The sequence below is a fragment of the Tinamus guttatus genome, unplaced genomic scaffold (assembly GCF_059628265.1).
Source record: "Tinamus guttatus ecotype Peru unplaced genomic scaffold, ASM5962826v1 Tinamus_guttatus_pri_ptg000602l, whole genome shotgun sequence".
Classification (NCBI taxonomy): Eukaryota; Metazoa; Chordata; class Aves; order Tinamiformes; family Tinamidae; genus Tinamus; species Tinamus guttatus.
Window position 1 is genome coordinate 6,311,096 of NW_028289136.1, and position 8,905 is coordinate 6,320,000.

The window sequence follows — 8,905 nt, forward strand, 5'->3', positions numbered from 1 at the left end:
TACCTTCTGAAATGTAGGTGGCCAGAAAGGCATTGGCCGGTCTTTTCCTATTACATATTTTAAAAATGAGTTGACATTCGTATATAAATTCTGCATAAGCTTCATGGAGTTTTAGTAGCAATATTGAAAGGGAATGTCAACAACCGCTTAGCTACTAATATGGGTTGAAGATAATAACTAAGGTAGTTGGGCAAATTGTACTTCCAGGAAATTTTGTCGTTTATGCAAAAATGGAACAGCCTGAAAAAAATAATAAACTTGATTTTTCTTTTTTCATGAAAGAAGTAAGTACTGTGAGGTCGAAAGGAAATTTGAAAATGGATGTATAGGGTCCTAATTTACTTTAATATTTCCTGTGTAAAGTCTTAAAGTTAAAGATTGATTTTTCCAATAAACATTACAAGCATAATGACCTGGAGGTATGATCACAGATCACGTACCAGATGGAGAGCAATGGAAAAACAGCTATTGCCATTAGAATATTTTTTGTCTTCTTTTTTTTTCTAACTACTGCAGGAAAACCTGCAGTAGTTAGAAAGAATCAGACTCTGAAGTGTTTAGTAAGAAAATCTCTACTTACTAATAGGAGAGCATGCTGAAAGCACATATATCAAGTTTAATTAGAATTTCAAGGGGATTTCCGATACACAAATTGCAATTATAATTTGGTCCCAGGCTCATAAATAGAGCAATCATAAAGTTTTGGTCAAAACTTTTGTTTTCCCAAATGAAGGAAACATAGCTGTCACTGAAATTAAAACTTCTTTTAAGATTCTGACTTCAGCAAAACCCCATATTAAGGCTGAGCAGGCACGTTCAGACCGTGTCGAGGGAGCAAGTGCTGACCCTCTCAAAATGGAGAGATTTGACGTTTCTTCACAATTCTTCACGGAGCAGACACTGTTGTTATGTGAGAAAACATTAACAATTTTAAAAGGCTGGATTTGGAATTAAATTGAGTGGTTTTCTTAACCTCTTTCATCTTTTTTGTTTGTTTGCTTTGATTTCCTTTTTCTGGTGTATTTTTATGTGTGTGCCTTTAGAGTGGGGTATTTGGATGTGGAGGAGTGGAGGGAGAGCAGAAGACACAAAATCGAAGGTATCTAGGCTATAAAAAACAGTTCTCATTTGGTTGCAATTTCCAGTCTAAATTCACTGATAAATGCATTAGAAAGAATCTATTTCCTGACTGCCTTCTCTCTTTAGATGACAACTGTTTGGGATGGAACAAGAGGACTGAGGATAGGAAACTGCAGTTTTTTGGCCAGAGCAGAGCTGTCACCCAGCAGACCAGAAACGTCATTTTCTTACGGCAAATCTCCCTTGGTCACTGCAGGGAATGGGAATTCAGCTCCTGTGCATGATGTGACTCTCTCTCTTGGCTTTCAGATGCATCCCTGTTTCTTCCTATTTATTTCTTGCTGGCCTCTGCCATAAAGGGTCTTCCCTACAGGAATAATTAGGAGTGCTCCTGGGTGCATGCAGCAGGATGTACTCTTGCATCTGTGTCCATCGAGTCTCCGGTCCCACCCTCCCCCCTTACAGCTGTGACTTCAACACTTTATTTTTAGGGGGGTTGTAGAAGGACAACTTCGTCCCCAGATGCATCTAGCTTGGCGAGCAACCCACTTGCTTCTGGGACCAAAGAGCCACTTGACCGAGCCATCTTGACCGCGTTGCACGTGCTGCTGTCCCGCCTGTGTCCGGACAGACTTGGCAGATCCTTCGCCCAAGACATTTTATGGAGCATCTGACAGATGGTCCCTCCTAAAGTGACCCAGGTGTGTGCACCCAAGAGAGCTACAGAGGCACCTGTTCCCTTGCCTGTAGCATTTGGAGAACATCTCCCTAGGTCTGTTTGGGGATGGTGCATGAAATGAGGTCTCTCCTCACCTCATCTGAGCTCTGATAATGGCAGAAAGATCAACAAAAAAGCTTGGGCACAATCAAAGCCTTGGAACCCCACCATGAGAGGGAAGGATGCAGAGAGAAAAAAACTGGTGAAAATGTATAGTGTTTCCAGTGAGCTTAGAGAACATTTAAAACATAACAATGGAACCTGACTCCCTCTGAAAACCTCCAAAGCACTTAAAAACGGGAATCCGGTCTCTCGCCCCCTCTCCACCCCACATACTCCGAAGCATGTAACAATAGAAACTCTGTTCCTACAGGTTCCCCTACGAATGACCCCTGGAAAGCATCAACTGCTTCCTGTAGCCTTCTGCAATCATCCATTCCCCAGCAATATCTGCATCTGCTTCCAGATCCGTAATCATATTTCCTTAATTGAGCTGTGAAGTGGGGTTTACGTGACTCCATTTAGATTTCGTCGCTTGCCAATAAGGAGATAGTTATTTCAAATTAGATGCAAGGAATATGAGATTCTGATCTACGGGAGAATCTAATATCTGATAATATGCACATGGCTATAGGTGATAATTTAAGAGGTGATAATTTAAGATGAGTTTACGGAGCCCCTGTAATTACATTTTCTATGTGTGCTTTGTTGTGGTTACCAGGTAACTGCAAAGCGATTACATGAATATTTATGCTTGGCAGGTTAAACACTGCTGATACGTAGGGTTAGCATCCTTTTTTCCCTTGTAGTTCTTTGTGCTAATATCTGGGACTCATATCAGGATAAAGGTGCCTCATCAGCAGAAAACGCTCACTAATGCCATGCTCTTTATCTGAGGCATTAATTGGCCTTTCCCCAAACCATGGGGTGCGCTTATGTTTTGAAATACAAGTTGGTGTTCATGATACACCCAGGGACTGCCTTTTAAGCAGGCTGGAAATCTCCGATCTTGCCTTTTGTAGGGATTGCCATGTAGGATCATGTGGGGTCCTGCCATGTGGGATCATCTCAGCACAATGTGCTGAGATGCTCTGTACGTGCATGTGTGTGCATATGTGTTTCTGCGTATAGAGGAATACTGGCAGTGGTTCAGCCAGGAAAGTTGAAGCATATAAATGAAAAAAGGCTACAGACATGGGAAGAGTCTCCATGCGGGAAAGCTAGGGTGTGGGTCCCACTGCCCACGTCCATGCTCTTAAGAGTGAGGTAATGGGAGGTGAAATCATGCCCTGTAATTAGAGGGAGCAGCGCTGGCTCACATCCACTGTGGCAGGGGAGCGTGCACGGTGCCATCCTGCAGATCGCCAACGTGCTGCAAATTCATGCCCTTTGCTGCCTTCATGGGAACTCATCTTCATAGAATCATAGAAACGTTATGGTTGGAAAACCTTCAAGAGCATTGAGTCCAACCATAAGCCCTTCAACACCTTGACCACTGAACTGTGTCCCTAAGCACCTCATCTACACATTTCTTGAACACAGCCAAGGATGGCAGTGTTCAACACTCCACCACTTCCTTGGCCAGCCTGTTTCAATGTTTGACAACTCTTTCTGTGTCAATTTTTTTCCAGATATCTAACCTCAAGCTCCCCTGATACAACTATAGATGGGGTCTCCAGGCCAAACCAGCGTGTTATCACTCCTCTCGACAGCAGTCATGAAGAGCACTGTGACAGGGGCCTCCAAGGACATTATGGATGGTTTTGCTTTTAGCAGTTGACCTCTTAGCAGTGCTGGTGGTGGAGTGAGGAACAAGGGGAGAGAAGTTGTATGAGGCCTTTCTGCCTGGTTGCCACCCAATCCCTGCACTTGGGATCATTACAAATCTGGCTGAACCAACATTTCTCCCCTTGCTGCTAATGTCTACATCTTTGGGTTATTGCACAGCCCAATGCAATCATCCAGACATCAAGTGCATAAGGCTAAAGGCTTCCTTCTCCTAAAAGAGAGCTGCCCCTTCCAAACTTACTGGAAAACAAAGGAAAAGAAAGGAAAGGAAAGGAGAGGAGAGGAGAGGAGAGGAGAGGAGAGGAAAGGAGAGGAGAGGAGAGGAGAGGAGAGGAGAGGAGAGGAGAGGAGAGGAGAGGAGAGGAGAGGAGAGGAGAGGAGAGGAGAGGAGAGGAGAGAGGAAAAGAAAGAGAGGAAAAGAAAGAGAGGAAAAGAAAGAGAGGAAAAGAAAGGAAAGGAAAAGAGAAAAGAAAAGAAAAGAAAAGAAAAGAAAAGAAAAGAAAAGAAAAGAAAAGAAAAGAAAAGAAAAGAAAAGAAAAGAAAAGAAAAGAAAAAAGAAAAGAGAAAAGAAAAGAAAAGAGAAAAGAAAAGAAAAGAAAAGAGAAAAGAAAAGAAAGAAAGGAGAAGAAAAGGCTCTTTCAACTTTTCCATCTGCAGAGATGGAAATGTTGAAAACAGCAATGCAAGGCAGCCATTGGTTGTGATATAAATAGCTTTTCCCTCAGGCAAACTGGTGTTTTCTCTTGTATATGTGTTACCCAAGTGCTCTGCCTGATCGTAGTGTGAAGTGCTATTAGTTACAGACCTGCTTTTCTTCTCAGCATCCTTTTAAGTGTATTTCTGCAAGCTCCCTAAGTCAGGAAGATCAGTCTGTTTGAGCCCCAGTTTGTGAGAGGGAAAGTGTTAAGAAGGAGCTTGGGCATCAAGCAACTTCAGATGTGACACCAGCAGCAGAACCAATAAATATACTGGACGGGGCATCAGGCACTTTCACAGTGTTGTTATAACTCAGGTTTAATCACGCTGAGCTTATGGAGGGATTTGGTGGCCCTTGGTTTTAGAAATTTTGTTTTGCAGGTGTTTGCAGGCAGGCTGCTATTTGCACATGAAAACAACCTCCTTGCAGAGCATGGGTCTGCAGAATGAGCAGTGGGGCTGAACACTTGAGCTCTGGATAGAGGTTTGAGAGTGTGGAAACCTGCAGCAAGGATTGAAGTAGTGATTTGAGGACCGTCTACTTTAAAGTTAAAAAGAAATCATTTGTCAAATATTTTAGATAATGTTGATGATCTCAAATTTTCATCATGGAAAGAAACCATTTTTAGTGGGAAGGCTGTGAGCAGGAACCATCTCTTTGATCTTAATCTGCACAGAATGGGGTGGGGTCCATGAATTGCAAGAAAACGAATGTGTTGCCATTCTTAAGCAAAAAACATACTTGCTAACTAAACTGAGGCCCAGTGACGAAGTGCGTGCTCTGTGAGCTTGGAAATCTCTCTTTTGTGCAGCTCTGCAGCTTGGGGTAAGTCATTTAACCTCTGTGTTTCTCAGCTCTCCTCCCTGAAGCCTCCCTGTCTACGGATGAAAAATTAAGTATGATTTACCCTGAGCTGTGTAAACGTATTTCCCTTATCCTTCAGGATTTGTATCTTGATATTAATCAGATGTGCACCCGCTGACGTAGTGTACGGTTGGCCTCTGCAGGGTCTCCATCAGCAAGGCTGCTGTCTGGACTGGCTGCTCCTTGAGGTCTCTGCTGGTCATCACAAACTCCAAGATTTGGAGACCCAAGTGTTGGAGGACAGGGGCCAGGCAGGGAACATGATTCCACAAGACCATGGGAAAAGCTTCGTCCAGCATTCCTCAACTCCCACACTGAGCCGTTCCAGCCAGAACTTCCCCAAATGGCGGCTTCACTTGGCTGGGATCTCCATATAAGCAATGTTTACACCATCTAGCATTAAGCTAACTCATCCTGGATATATCAGATTGATGGCACATGTGTATCTATCTGCCTTGTATCTCTGTAGTAGCCATCTGATGGACAGAAATCCTCTGGAAACCGCAGCCTTCGGTGGGCTGCTGAATACTTGGAAATCCAGCAGATCATTTATAAAAGTGCTATATCATCTTTTTTTTAAAAAAAGAAAGAACAATATCTGGCTCATAAAATCAGTAAATTACCTTAAAAAAGGCAAAAAAAAAAGCGGGGGGGGGGGGGTAGAACAGCAGATTATCCCCAAAACAATAAAATGACAGATTACCAGTGAGACAGCAGATACCAAGCAAAGCAGACAGCAGTAGATCACTTTAAAAGCAATAGTTTGCCAGTGGGTTCATGCAGGGGGAGCAGGCAGTTGACCACTGCTGCTCTTCGCTATTGTAGCAGAGTAGCTGATAAAAGTCCAGACAGAGAAAAAGACTCTAGTCTGTAGGCAGGCTTCCCCACCTCATGGAAAACTCCAATTTCACTGCAAAAGGAGGTGCTTTCAAGCCTTAGTCTTCACCAGAATAAAATCAACTTGTGTTGTCATCCCAAAAGCCATATGGTCTCCATTTGTGTATGTTCAAATCCTAGATTTTCAGGAGCTAATATCTCCTCTTTTCCTTCCTGCAGAGCCCAGGAAGTCTAAGGAACTGTAATGACCTTCAATCACATGAAGGAGATAAGAGTTTAATGGTGAGCCACCTGCTTTAGGGTGAGCTAAATGATTTCCTGGGCTCCTCCATAATGATTAGGTCTCCTCTATCTGCAGCAGGACCTTGACCACCCAATGAATGTAGAGACACCATGTAGATCCTCCAGTGCAGTTGTCCAATATGCTCTCCATGAGTCTGCTGGGAATCACAAGCCCAAGATCAGCTTTCCAAAGCCTCCTTATCCATCAGAATCCTACCTAGAGCTGAAGAACAGCTGTCAGGTAATGCTGGTCAGCTGTGGGGCTGGTGATCTGGGCCATTGAATAGAAGGAGCCTCTAAATTCAATTCTCAATACAGATTCTTGTTGAGATCAGATGCGTCTGTGTGGAAGCAAACAAGGAGCACCAATTTCCAACACATTTCCAAAAGGCTCTTTAGTCTCACTGGGTGCTTTGCAAAACTGCAATGACTAAATGCTCATTAGATATGAATGGGACACAGAATACTCAGAAACCTGCATTTCTTCAGTTTGGTCACAGCTTTGTCTTCACAAAAAAAAATAAGAGAGTTCGAATGCCTTCCTCGCTCAGGCACCCAGACAAGCACATGCCCCTGGAAAGGGACAATATGTGCAGACGTGCAGAGACACAAATACACATGGAAACAGTTTTACAAATCTGCATTCCCCCAAAGCAGGGTACACAGATGCCTGCCAGGATTTCTCTAGAGAATTGCAGAACAGTGCAGGTTGGAAGAGATCTCTGAGGCCTCTGATCCAACCTACTTCTCAAGCAAAGTCAGGTGGATCAGCGTGCTCAGGGCCATGGCTGGTGGTCTCAGGGACGGCTAGTGGGATTTTCACTTATTTCAGCTTCGTGCAAGGACTTACTTCATCAGCACACCCCAGCTCTGGTCAGGTTTGTGTCCTCCTCTTATGAAGGCGTCCTCTTCTACCTCTGCATCGCTGACGGTGAGGACCTGGGTAGCAGCCTTCCCTTTGGGCTATTCTGGCAGTGCTGATGCCCGATGTGCCACATGGCCATGTCATGCTGCTGTGAGTGACAGGGGTCCTGGGCTGTATCTGAGCAAGGTGCTCTTTTCCTGGGTGCAGTTGAGGTCCTCCTCCTCGGTTATCACCCCATGGCAGACCTCTGTGGACTGACCCAGTGCACAAAAGCTGCATCAAACCTTTCCATGTCCCACTGTAATGAAAACCACTCCACAACTGCCAGCTCCGAGATGGCAGCAGTGATCAGCCCAGGTTCCTTTTCTCCTTCCTGGAGACACTAGAGACACCCTGGCAGAACCAGGTACACCCATATAAATGAGATCTGGGGCTGGCATGCAGGGAAGGGAGCTGCTTTGCATTATCAAATTTCCTTGCACATAGCTTGATTTATTCATTCTGGGAGCAATCTGCGCAGGAGCACATTCACTGAGCTAATTTTAAGTGGCTTTTCAAAGCAAACAAACACGGGCGCTCAGATATCCTTCCTCCGCCGCCTCATCTCCAGCCGACAACTTGCTCCAGCAAGAAAATATGACCCCACAAGGACGGCGTTTGACCACTGTGTATCAAAACAAACACGCACACGCACAAAAAGGGACCCAGCTGCTAACCTCAACCCGTCTCATTTATTGCACACAGTGCTGTCTTGTAAAGGAAACCACCTACCCCGCTGGGGCTGGCTCCTTCTTCCTGATCAGAGAAGGAGCGGTGAGGACCTTGCAAGCAGCCAGGCTCAGCCTGGCTTGCACCTCTTGCACAAGGAGACTTTGTTCTGCTTGCAAGCATCCCGGCTCCTCGCTCCCCAGCAAAGCAGCACACATCCCACAGCGCTCCTTAGGACATGGCAATGGGCTGACTAGGTCAGGATGGTGATGGACACCCCACGGTGTCCTGAATGCTGCTGAGAAGACATGTCCAGAGGTGCTCTGTGGCACCATGTGTGTTGGATCCATCTCAATTTTCCAGGGCTACATCGCCAGGAGTAGGGCAACGGTTAGCAGGGAGGTCTCCAAACTTAAGGCACCCAATTGCCCTCATGGCCCAAATTTTTGTGAGTTTTAGGACAGTGAAGGTCAAGCTGCCCCAAACTTGCCTGAAAAGACATTGCTTCTCCACCCCAAGCAACCTGGGAACATCTCAGAGACGAGCCTCTATCAGTGAGGCCTTCACAACCACGTCCTGCTGAGGACCTCAGTGAGTCCAAGGATGGCCTTAGCTAAAAGCATCATATTTGGAGCTAAATAAGATGGTTAGCCTTTTTTTTTTTTTTTCACACAGGTGTCAGGAAACAAAGCACGCGCTGTTCCCCTGCATTGCAAGAGGATCAAAGGGCTTGGTAGGGCCTCCAAAATCAGACCATTGACTTACGTGCTAAATATGACCATGTCAAGCGGTCATATTGCAATGCAACCCATTGCAGTGCAGTTGCTTCTAGTACCCAAACCCAAAGCAGGGACAAGTCTCCGCAGGAGTGGAGCCTGACTCAGTGGCATCAGGTAAGTACCTAGATGCCATCAGCCAGGATGTGTTTTTTTTAACGTCAGCAAATGTCCCCTTTATCTTATCTGCTCCTGGCGCTGCATGAGTAGTGACAGGCGTGGATAGATGGCAGCTTGCTTTGGCCTTGGGACAATGCAGGGCTGTTCCGGGCAGGTAATTGCAATGGGAA